Source organism: Arvicanthis niloticus, chromosome 6, assembly GCF_011762505.2.
Source record: "Arvicanthis niloticus isolate mArvNil1 chromosome 6, mArvNil1.pat.X, whole genome shotgun sequence".
NCBI lineage: Eukaryota > Metazoa > Chordata > Mammalia > Rodentia > Muridae > Arvicanthis > Arvicanthis niloticus.
In genome coordinates this window covers 5,238,207-5,250,223 of record NC_047663.1, presented here as the reverse complement: position 1 = coordinate 5,250,223, position 12,017 = coordinate 5,238,207, and the positions used below count along the sequence as shown (strand labels likewise).

The 12,017-nt window shown below is 50.5% G+C and overlaps 1 protein-coding gene across 1 annotated transcript in view; it reads left to right on the top strand.

The window, feature by feature from the left end:
• The window catches only part of Septin9 (septin 9), a 167,755-nt gene that overhangs the window by 718 nt on the left and 155,020 nt on the right, over positions 1–12,017 (top strand). The gene's annotated exons all lie outside the window — the stretch shown is intronic.

Here is a 12,017-nt window from a genome sequence, read left to right as displayed (position 1 = left end):
CTGGAAGATCTCCAAACAGGACCACCCAGGAGGTCTAGGCCAGTTATTTGGGTCTCAGGGTGCCACGGGTGCCCTAGCATGCTAACTTCACACTGACGAGTATAGTGTTGTGTATGTGGGGGGGTGTCCACTGGGCTCTCCAGGGGTTCTACACTGATCCTTCCTAAGTATGCCCTCTGTTCTCTGGGCCCCCCATTCCACAGATAGCCCAACTGAGGTTGTGAGCACAAGATAAGTTAACCCTTCAGGCCGGATCTATTGTCCACTTCTCCTAACTTCAAAAACCCTCTCTTCAGGTTCCTCTCCTAATCTATTTGGACAGGAAGCTCTCTGCCTAGAACCTGTGGATTCATTTAAGATAAAAACTCTGAATCAGGGGACTGAGTTAGAGTTGAAGAGGTCATTTGGGCCATTCCCCTGCCTCGAGGTCATGTTCTGTTTTCTCTTGTTTTCCATATTCAGGAACCAAAAATGACCTTACTTCATCTCAAAGAGAGTCATTTAGCCTCTCCCTAAAAAAATAGCCTTCCGTGGCAGTAGCTCTAAGTTGCTAACTTGGCTGCTGAGCCCCCAGTCACTGGAGTTTTTCAGGAGAACTTGTTGATGTGATGGTTGGGATGGTGGGGGAGGAGGGGGCTTCCAGGTGGTATGTGCTCAGGTTTGGCACTGGGCCCTTCTCCCTCCCCAGCATGCTCCAGATGTTTGGAATGGTTGTGGACATCGGGGCCATTTCCCAGCCTCTCTGTCTGGCCTGGGGGTGGACGGCCAAGGGCTGTGCTTTCTTGTCCTTGGTCCTTCACACTTCCTGACTGGTAGATACGGACACTGAGGTAGCCAGGTCCTCTCAGCTCACAGGTGCCTGGCTTACTGCACAAACCCCAGACTCCACTGCCCAAGTCTGGATGGGGGAGTCTGAGCCTGAAGCTTATTAGAGATGGCAGGGGTAGGACCAGTGCTCGCTCCACTGTCTCTCCTATACCCACCCAACCTCGACTGGGTAAAATTTTGTAAAAAGATGAAACTTTCTATGATAGGTCCTGTGAAGTCCAGCTTACAGCCCCTGTAAAACCAAGTTCCTCAGTTCCCTGTGTTTACCTAAAGGGACAGGGCCATTGGAGGATGGGCCAAAGGGAGGACCTGGACCATATTTAGTTTGTTCCCTCTCTGGCAGTGTGCCAAGGGGTGCTGGGTCTGCAGTTGTATGGGGTTGGGGTTGTATGGGGTATAATTCCATGCCGGTTTCCTGGGGCCAGCCTTGTTCTGAGTAGGGCCAAATTAGCTTGTCCCTAAGCCCCCATCGCCACCAGGAACTCAGCAAAGTAGCAAAGAATGTAAAAAATCTCTACAGTATCTGCAAATCCAAGGGCAACCAGAGAGGTTTGTGCTTTTCCCGTAGACTGAGTGGGAATATCGCTTTAGACGCTATTTATGAACCTGAAATCCACAGAATGGCTGCTGTGATCGGAGACCTGCGGCGAGCAGTCTCTAAGGGCTTCTAAGACGGCAGCTGAGAAGTCTGTCTGGAGTGACCCAGGAGCGTGGTTTATGTGCCATCACCAAGGATGCTTTCTGAGGTGGGCACCCATAGTTGGGCCACAGGGCGCAAAAGCAATGACGGGCACGCTCTTAGCTTGCAGGAGCTTGCCTTGTCATTGAGGAGGCTAGATTCGGGCGAGACACCAGCTATCACCACCCCTGTCTCCTCTGAAGCGAGACTGTCTCCAGGCTCTGAGCACTCAGGAGGAGGAGCTTGGGGCTTTGGGGGTGACTGAGATTGAGCCTGACTTCTGGGAATAAGGGTCCCGGTGTAGTGGAAAATAAAATGGGCTTTGCCAGGTTGGGAAGCCGCAGGACACCAGGGGCGTTTGGGGGACCCTCTGGCAGGCTTAATAGAGCCCTGGCTCTTCCTGAACACATCTCCCCTTTTGTGTCAGTGGAAAGCTAGAGCGGTGTGGCTCAGTGGTTAGCGGGGAAGGAGCTTTGAGCTGTGAAGCTCTTGGGATTAAGACTGTGGGGACTGGGGTTCTTCACCCCACACATGTCATTGTTAAACATGGATGGTGCTTGGTTGTGACTGAGTTTCTACAGGAACAATTTCAGAGGTACCTATTCTAACTCTCTAGCTGCTATCCTAGGAATTATTGCTGTGGGCCGTTAGAAGGACCAGGAGGTTGTGTGTTACCCATTGCAGGGCCCAGAGCTTCCCTCGACTCCCCTCAACGCCCATGGTTTGGGGGTCCCTTTGTGCTGGAGCCAGCTGCAGGCTATTCCTGTTGTTTTCTGAGGTCCTGAACTCGGCTTCTCACATCATATGAATCTCCTGGAATTCCTCTTCAGTGCCTTTGGCTTTCTTGGAAATCTTCAGCAGCAGAGGCCGGGGGCGGGGGTGGGGGGACTTAGCTGTGAGCCACCACCAGAATTGTGCAAGCATATCTCTGTGTGCATTTTGGAATTATCTTGGGATTCCTGTGGCTTTCAGGAGACTCTCGAAGCGGGTGGCTGGCTTTACCAGCGTTAAACTGGGCAGGGATTCAGTCCTAGGACATCCACAGGATGAGGGTTTCAGCCCTACCCAGCACTCTAGGGGGCTTTGGAAGGGTGAGCGGTGCACCTTCTGAGGTCACTTCTGAGTAAGCTACCCACGAGCTGGTCAGCGTGGGTGATGAAAAGCTTCTTTCTCCACTGGTCCCGCCACAGCTCAGCGTCTGCTCTGGCCACCTCTCGACTCCTCATGGTCAAGCCTCTTTGCTCTGGTGTATCTAAGGGACAGGGCTGGAGGGGAAGCAGCCTCCTCAAGCAGCCAGTCTGTGGCTATGTCCCATCCTTGTCCGGATCCTGAGGCCCCTAGTCCCAAGAGAGCTGACTGAGCACAAGTCAGGAGCCAGCCCTTCCCAGACCATTGGGGAGGTGGGAAGGCAAGTTCAGACACGGGCAGCCCTCTGCCCTGCTTGCCCCTGCCTCCTTCTCCAGCTTCCACCCTGCAGCTTCTTACCAGCACAGAGTTGAGTAAAATGTACCAGATAGAGTATGAGAGAGGTCACCTGTGGGATCTGCTTACACCAGGATGGGTGCGGAGAGGACAGAGTTGTCATTTAGGAGCAGCTGGCTTAGTCAGACAGTGGGCTGTCCATGTGCCTGAAGGCCTCACCTGGATGTCTAAACAAGATCATGGAAGGTGTGCTCCCCACCTGAACTCTCTGTGCCCTTCTCAGATTGCCCTGTCTGTCCCAGGCTGCCTGAGGCTCCACCACCTGTGCTGAACCTGGAGGCAGCCGGGCTTCCGCATGTTTGTCCGTGGGCAGTGTTGCGTGGGCTCTGCAATTTGCTAAAGATGTTTTTGATAAGAAAGATCTAGCACAGGCCAGCACAGAGCCAGGCCCCAGGGTACATGCTGAGTGCATCTCATGGCTCCAGGGATGTCAAGGGCTCCAAAGAGAGAGACCTTAGGCTCAAAGGGTATGGATGTTTCGATAGAGAACGGGGTGACTCTTGCTCAGTCTTAGGCTTGTTTTTGGGGGGGCTTTTACTTTGGAAGCACTCCAGTTCTTCACTGCTTTAGGGATTTTGGGGAGGAATCATCAGGACCAGAAAGCTGGTGACGCTGCCTGGGGCTCGCAAAGACACAAAGTACTGCTGTGCTGAGGGGTTCCTAGAGAGACCTCAGAGTCCTGACTGACTGCCTCAGGTCATGTGATCCCGAAGTGCCAATTAAGAGAAGTCTAAGCCCTGGTTGAAAGCATGTGTAGTGTCAGATGTAGGGGTCCTGTGGCAGCCAGGCTTGCAGGGTTGTCTGTGGCAGCAGCAAAGCCAGTTGTGACAAGTGGGCAGGTCTTTGGGAGAGCTTTGCTTTGGCTCCAGGAATTTTGGTCAGCCTTGCCAGGATAGCCATGCTGAGCTTCAAGGGGCCCCGGCTCCCCAAAGTTCCTGATCCGTCTTAATTTTCCATGTGACCTGAGCCATTTATTCCAGAAGGGTCTGCGGAGTGCTGCCGAGCCTCAGGCTCCATTCTGACTGCTCCCTGGTGGCTCTCGGCAACAGCATTGCAGGGCCTCCAAGGCTGAGGGGCAGTCTGCTCCCAGCCCAGTTTCTTGGCCTTATCTTTCCAACCCTGCCCTGGGCCCGGGTCCACTTGCAGCCATGGTGAAGATGACACCAAGCTACTCCAACCAGAGGGGGGGTGGCGGCCCCAGGAGCCTTACTTGTCAGTGGCCTCTAGCAGATCTCCAACAACCAAGCTTTGTTTGGGGACTGATCTGACCTGGTTCGATGAAGCCTGACTGTTGGCTGCCCGGAGACCTCAGGACAGGAAATGGGAGGGAGGAAAGCCAATCCTGGCTTCAGGTCGCAGGATGGCCCTTGGACCCAGACCTTCCCTGGCTAGGTCCCAAGTCACCAGTCAAACCCTGACCTTCAACATGGCTTGGAATGCTGAGATTAGGGTGGAGAAGGTCTCTGTGGAGCTGAGGTTCACTGAAGCAACCCACCTGACCCTGGCTTGAGGGTCCCGAGGAGAGGTCTGGTAGGCGTGACTGCCTTCTGTGTGGCAGTTGGTGGCTGCAGTCTGCCACAGTGGTCTCTTACTCACTCCTCCCTGGCCATGCTCACACTCTGAGTCCCCCAGACTACATCTGGAGATAAGGGTGGGCCACAGCAGCATCAGAAGCCCTGGAGTGTTGTACCCAGGTACTTGCCAGACCAGGCGTGTTGGGACAGCAGCTGACTCAGGAGTAGTGGCAACTGTGCTCAGGTTTGAGCTGAGTTCCAGGTGAGCGTGGTTAGCAGGAAGGGCTGGGCACCAGTGAGCTAGTTGGCTGGCTGCCCGGGGCCTTGAGCTGAGATCAATGGGACTTGCATCCTGGGGCCCTCCTTTCACAAGCCTCTTTGTAGAGGATCAGATCCCAGCCAGAGGATAAGGCTACTGTAACCCAAGCAGCCTGGAAGTGGGTTACATGCAGTGCTTGTCATCTTCCAGCGTGCTAGGGACTTGACCACTGGGCATAGAGGGGTCTGGAGGAGTTATTTGTAAAATGCACCGATAATTCTATATATCTTTGACTCAGTAGAGTGGGCGGTGGTTAGGTAAGGTTATAGCTGAGGACTTCTGGGTCATATGGATACTGCAGGGTGCCAGACAAAAGGGCAGCCAGATGTACCAGGGAGCCGGGAGGAATGGTGGCTTCTCACCAGCATTGGCATCACGCTGCCTCTCTGCTTACAAGGTGTGGTAAAACCTCAGCTATGTCGGGTGAGTCACTGGGTGGCAGAGCTTCCTGGTGGCTATGGGCTGGCTTTGACAGAGACCTTGATTGCTTTTATTTTATTTGATTTTTTTTCCCCTCTGGAAATGCTTTCTGAGACAGGCCACGTATCTATCACTTTCATTTGTTTGTTTTGTTGTTGTTGCCTGTGGTTGTTTTTTTGTGTCGTAGACTTTTCCTTCAGCAGGGCAGACAGGAAGTAGAACGGGGAAGATAAAACCCTATGTGCTGTAAGGTTCAGTTTTATGTCTCTCGCCCTGCTTGTCCCCACAAGTGTGTAATGTATCATTTAATTATCTGAGCGGCACCACATGCTTTCAGGGTTGCATGTCCTTGTCACTCTGCCTCTTTCACGGGGCAGTCACATACCAGGCGTGGCTCAGAGCAAGAGCCTCAGCAGCTCTTCAGAGCAGACACCTTGTCTGATGGCCCTTCACCAGCTTTCCTAAAGGGTCTTGCTCACTGATCCCTTTCTACGGTAATGGTGACTCTTTGGCTATTGTTATGGCTGTCTCCAAAGCCAGACAAGTGTCCTCAGGATAGCCTTTCATCAAGAGGTATGATGGAGAGAGTGTCCGTCAACCTGCTGAGTGGTCCCTGCGCTGGCTTGCTGTTGAGACCAGCTGTCTGCTATCTTGATTCCTTGCAGTGACTGGCACATGAGGCTGGTGCAGTGTGATCTATCTCTCTGTCCCTGTCACCTCCTGAGCCCAGGCATGGGCATGGCTCGATGGCTGCAGGTGACAGGCTACCCCACTTGGCACTCAGTCGTCTGCTGGCTGGTTACTTTGCAGTGATTTCTTCTGGAACCTTCTTTCCTCTGGCCGATTGGTGATGGCTTTCTGGCTTTTTGTATCTCTGGCCTCAGTCTTCTCCCCATTATCCCGGTCACTCCCTCCAGGAGCTCTCAACATGCTGGTCCTCTGCCTTCTCCTCTCTCTGGGGAATTCCTGGGTGGTAATCCAATGACCCCAAGGTGAAGTGAAACTACATGTTGGTTTTCTTCCTGTTGCTGTGACAAAGTACTTAACAAAAGCGTGGGACACGTCATCTTGGCTCACAGTGTGACAGGCCAGTCCATGGGAGTGGGGGAGTCATGATGGCCTAGGCTGAAGGCAGCTGGTCACCCTTCACCCACAATCAGGAAACCGAGGGGGAGATGAATTCTGGGGTTCAGCTCCTTCCTCTTTTTATGCAGTAGAGAGCTCCAGGCCACGGGACTGTGTGGCCCACACTCAGGGTGGGTCTTTCTCTCTTCGGTTAAAGGTCTCTGAAAATGCCATCCTAGACACAGGCAGAGCAGAGGTATGCCTCCTCTGTGAGACCAAGTCCAATCACGTTGACAGTAAAGATTATTGGGGTGCTATGCTAGTGTGTCCTCATCTGGAACTAACTAAAATCCAAGTGGCTGGATGCACCTGTGAGGGTTGTTTTTTTTTTGTTTGTTTGTTTTTTTTTTTTTGTTTTGTTTTTTAACTAAATCATTTGAACTGGAAAGGTCCATTTTTAATCTAGATTTTTTTTTTTGAAGTGGGAAGATCCACTTTTATTTAATCTGGGCCACACCTCCTGCGGGCAGCCTGTATAAACATCATGGAAGGAGGAAGCTCTTTGCCTGCTTGCCCTCAGTCTCACTGGCAATTCCAGTCCTTCACTGGCATTAGAGTCCACTTCAGGATTCTGGCATATACTGAACACCAACTAAGACATCCAGCTTCCCCGACTGAACAAATTCTGGATTCTTGGAACTTCCATTAGTAGACAGCCATTGTTGGACAAGCTAGACCACAGCCTGTAAGCCATTCCAATGAATCCCTAGCCCCTCCCCCTTTTTTCTTTTTGAGGCATGGTTTCTTTGTGTAGCCCGGGCTGTCCTGGAACTCACTCTGTAGACCAGGCTGGCCTCGAACTCAGAAATCCACCTGCCTCTGCCTCCCAAGTGCTGGGATTAAAGGCGTGCGCCACCACCGCCCGTCTGACTCTTACCTTTTTTTATTTTTCATTTTGTTCTTTTGTAAATTTCCTTTATATATAATCTGTGTATATATATATGTATCTATTCATTCATTCTGTAAGTTCTGTTCCTCTAGAGAATCCTGATTAATACAGGTGGTTCTTTTTTTTTTTTTTAATTTATTTTTATGATTTTTAATTATGTGTGTTTATGGCCATCTCTCTCCGTGTTAATACGTATGAGTGCTGATACCAACAGAGGCCAGAAGAGCCAATGTTAGGGCTCTAACAGCTAGAGTTAGGGGTGGTTGTGCGTCATCCAGTATGGGTGCTGGGAATGGTACTTGGGTCTTCTCCAAGAGCAGCAAGCCCTCTTAACCACCGAGCCATCTCTTTAGTCCTTGATTTGTTTTTTTGTTTGTTTGTTTTTGTTGTTTTGTTTTGTTTTGTTTTTTGTTTTTTGAGACAGGGTTTCTCTGTGTAGCCCGGGCTGTCCTGGAACTCACTCTGTAGACCAGGCTGGCCTCGAACTCAGAAATCCGCCTGCCTCTGCCTCCCAAGTGCTGGGATTAAAGGCGTGTGCCACCACCGCCCGGCTGATTTGTTTTTGAGACAGGTTCTCTCACTGGCCTGGGGCTTGCTACTTAGGATGTACAGTGGGCCCCAGGGATCCTCCTGTTTCTGCCTGCCTGGTACTAGAATTTTTTTAAAAAAGAATATCATTCATATATATATGCTGTGTCTTCACACATACCAGAAGAGGGCATTGGATCTCATTACAGATGGCTGTGAGCCACCACGTGGTTGCTGGGACTTGAACTCAGGACCTCTGGAAGAGCAGCCAGTGCTCTTAACAGCTGAGCCATGATACTAGGATTTCAATGTGTGCTGCCAACCAAACTCATGTGCTATGCTTGTGTGGCAAGCAATTGACTAGTTAACTGGGGCATCTTCCCAGCCCCTGGGAATGTTTTTATATATTGATGATGCACAGGACTGAAAAGCCAAATGGGAAAGAAAATCCAGATTGTATACTTAAACACTTAAAAAGTCTATTTTCCCCTCAGACGGGGTTTCTTTGTGTAGCCTTGGCTGTCTTATAACTTGCTCTGTAGACCAGGCTGGCCTCGAACTCACAGAGATCCGCTTGCTCTGCCTCTTAAGTACTGGGGTAAAGTTGTGAGCTACTACCACTCAGCTACACTGTTTTTTTTTTTTTTTTGTTTGTTTGTTTGTTTTTTTTTTTTTTTTTAAAGACTTATTTATTTTACTTGTGCAAAGGCTTTGTCTCTATTGCATGGATACCTGGTGCCCTCGGAGGTCAGAAGGGCGTACTGGGTTCCTTGGAACTGGAGTTACAGATGGTTGTGAGCCACTACGTGGGTGCTGGGGATGGAACTCTGGTCCTCTGAAAGGGCAAGATTCAGTTCAGTGCCTGAGCTCTTCCCCCTCCCGCCCCCCACCTGGCATGAACAAAGCCCCAGTTTTCTCCTTAGCACACAGTACTGAGTTTACTATTTGCTATTCTGTTTCTTTGTGTTGCCTTGAGACTGAATCCCACTCTGTGCTTCTGGCTAGTTTGGAATTCTGTGGTGACCCCCTGCCTCTGTCTGCTGAGTACAGGGATTGCCCTCAATTTAAACTGGACATTTGAGACAGCTATTAAGTATTGGAAAAAACGCAGAATCTAGAAAAGTATCAAAATAACTTGTTGCTTCTTCAAAGTAACATTTTCCTGACTTTCTTTTGGCCCCTCTTCTTCACCAAGACCTGTGTTTTATTTTCTGTGGGGAAAACAGAAAGTTAATCTGAGTGGTCAATATCTTTTCTTCTCTTCCTCCTTCTCCCCTCACCCACTTTATCTTTTGAGTCAGGGGTTTGAGACAAACTCACTTTGTAGTCTAGGCTGGACTGGAATTTAAGGATTTCAACCTTTTGTACCAAGGGCCAGGATTTAAGGTATGCAGCATCCCATTAGACTGAAACTTTATTTATTTTGGTGGCTGGGATTCCTGTAAGAGAAGAGATGGGGATGGGAGAGGGCGGGGTTACGTGTGTGCGCGCTCCTTCTTGTGTGTGTGCGCGCACACTCGTGACTGGAGGCCAGAGGTCAACCTTGGGCATTGTTTCTCAGCTACCATCTACTTTGTTTTTCTGGGACAGAGCTTCTCTCTCTCTCTCTCTCTCTCTCTCTCTCTCTCTCTCTCCCCCTCTTTCTCTAATTTTTGTTTTTTGTTTGTTTGTTTGTATTTTTTCCAGACAGGGTTTCTCTGTGTAACTTTTGGCTGTCCCAGAACTTGCTCTGTAGACCAGGCTGGCCTTGGATTCACAGAGATCCACCTGCTTCTGCCTCCTGAGTACTGAGATTAAAGGTGTGCTCACCACCACCACCCCTACCCCAGCTAAGACAGAGTCTTATTCATTTACTTAGAATTCACCCTTTAATATAGACGGGCTGGCCAGTGAGTCTCATGGATTCTCCTGTCTCTGCCTCCTCAGTGTTGGGATTACGATTGCACACCCTTTTAATATGTGCATAAATTACACTTTTTATGTGGGTGCTGGGGATCTGAACCCATGACCTCATGCTGTGCAGCAGGCACCTTACCCACTGAGCCATCCACCTGGCCCTCACAGTGGAGATTTATAGAGGGAGAGTTCATAGTGGATGCAGTTTTTATGCTCTGTCCTGGCAGTGTGATTCCAGTCAAGAGCCAGCCGCACATGAGACATTTATAATGATCAGATATGCCCCGCCCGCCCTTCTGATTAGCGCTGCATCTCTGACTCAGGCTGCAGGAGAACAGAACCCTCCTTGTATAGGTTTTCCCCTGGCAATTGGGATGGTTTCTCCGAGACTGGCTCCTGGCTCTGTACATTTCAAATCCCGCCCCTCCCTACTGCCCACAGTTTTCTGGCGCAGAGAGCCGCAGAGCATGCTGGTGGCTGGTGTCTATGATTTTGGATCATGTGCGGGAGGAGGAACTGAATCTGGAAATGAAGAGAGAATTCCTGGACTCCATTTCTACCTAGGGAGGCTGAGCAGTAACCGAGCTACACACGGAAACAACCGGAGATGCCATAAATGCAGCTAGGTGGTGCCAAGCGGGCTGGCTGAGTGGCTCCTGCAGGAGTCCCTAGACCACTGCTTCCATTCAGAGCTCAGAGGGAGGAAGTCCTGCCGCCAGATTTCAGGGCTGAGCCCAGCTGTGGGGGACTTGAACAAAAGGAGCGTCTCCAGCAGGAGCCAGAACCACCAAGGGGACAGAACTTGTTGCTGGGAACACCTTTCAAGGCAGGGAAGGGAAGAAACTCCTTGGCTGTCCCCTGTACCAACCCCTCTCACTGATTGAACCCAGCTTAAAACCAGCAGACCTGAGGGCTCTGTCCCCATAGCCTGTAAGAGGTCAGCTTGGTCACATCAAGGAGGGCCTGGAGTGTCAACAACGGTAGCTCTAGGAGACCAGTATAGGATGTATGAAGAAAAGGTGTGTTTTACTGACCTCCCCCCAACCCCCAGCATTGCTTCCCTGGTGTTTGAGCAGCAGGATGGCCTGCCTCTAGCATCAGCCGCCTCACCCCACCTCGCCCACTGCTTTGTGGGAAAGTAAGGTTGTAAGCTCGGCCTCTCATCTGTATGGACTGAATTGTCCTCTTATGTCTTAGTTACTGTTGCACTGCTCTGAAGAGACACCACCGTCAAGGCAACTCTTACAAAAGAAAGCATTTAACTGGGGACTTGGTTACAGTTTCAGAGGGTTAGTCCATTATCATCATGATGGGACACATGGCAGCCCACAGGCAGACATGGCGCTGGAGAAGCAGCTGAGAGTTTTATGTCCTGATTCACAGGCAGCAGGCAGAGACACTGGGCCTAGCATCCGTCTTAGTGACACACCTCCTCCAACAAGGCCACATTTCTTTTTGTTTGTTTGTTTGTTTTGTTTTTTTGTTTGTTTTTTTTGTTTGTTTGGTTGGTTGGTTGGTTGGTTTTTTTTTTTTTTTTTTTTTTTTTTTTTTTTTGAAGACAGGGTTTCTCTGTGTAGCCCTGGCTGTCCTGGAACTCACTCTGTAGACCAGGTTGGCCTCGAACTCAGAAATCCACCTGCCTCTGCCTCCCAAGTGCTGGGATTAAAGGCATGCGCCACCACCGGCCCGGCAAGGCCACATTTCTTAATCCTTCCCAAACAGTTCCACCAACTGGGAATGAGAATGTGGAGACCATTCTCATTCAAGCCACACTCCCACACCCCCATTCTACCCCTAGATGAGTACCCACAATGGGACTATTTGGATGTGCAGCCCATGGGGAGGTAATGAAGCTGAGGCCTGAGCCTACAGAACTGACATCCTTATGAGGGGGAGGGGGCAGTAGGGCCCACATGAAAACAAGATGACAGAGGCTTCTCTGAGCCTGAGAGTGGTGGCACACATTTTTAATCCCAGCACTTGGGAAACAGAGGCAGGCAGATCGCTGTAAGTTCATGTCCAGCCTGGTCTACAGAGTGAGTTACATGACCGCCAGGGCTATGCAGAGAAACCCTGTCTCACAAAACAAAACAAACACACAAAAATGCTTTACTGGAAACCAGTCCCACGCGTGTGCTGATCTTATACTTGGGCTCCTGGACTGTGGGGAAATGGACTTCCGTTATCCCCACTCTGGGGATTCTGACTCACCTGAGTACCTGAGATGCTTTCTGAGTAGGGTGTGCTCATGCTGTGGAGGTCTCAGTCTCCACAGAACAAGTCAGGAGTGAATCTCTGATACAGGGTGAGAGTTCATAGAGACTTTTTTAGCTGTTC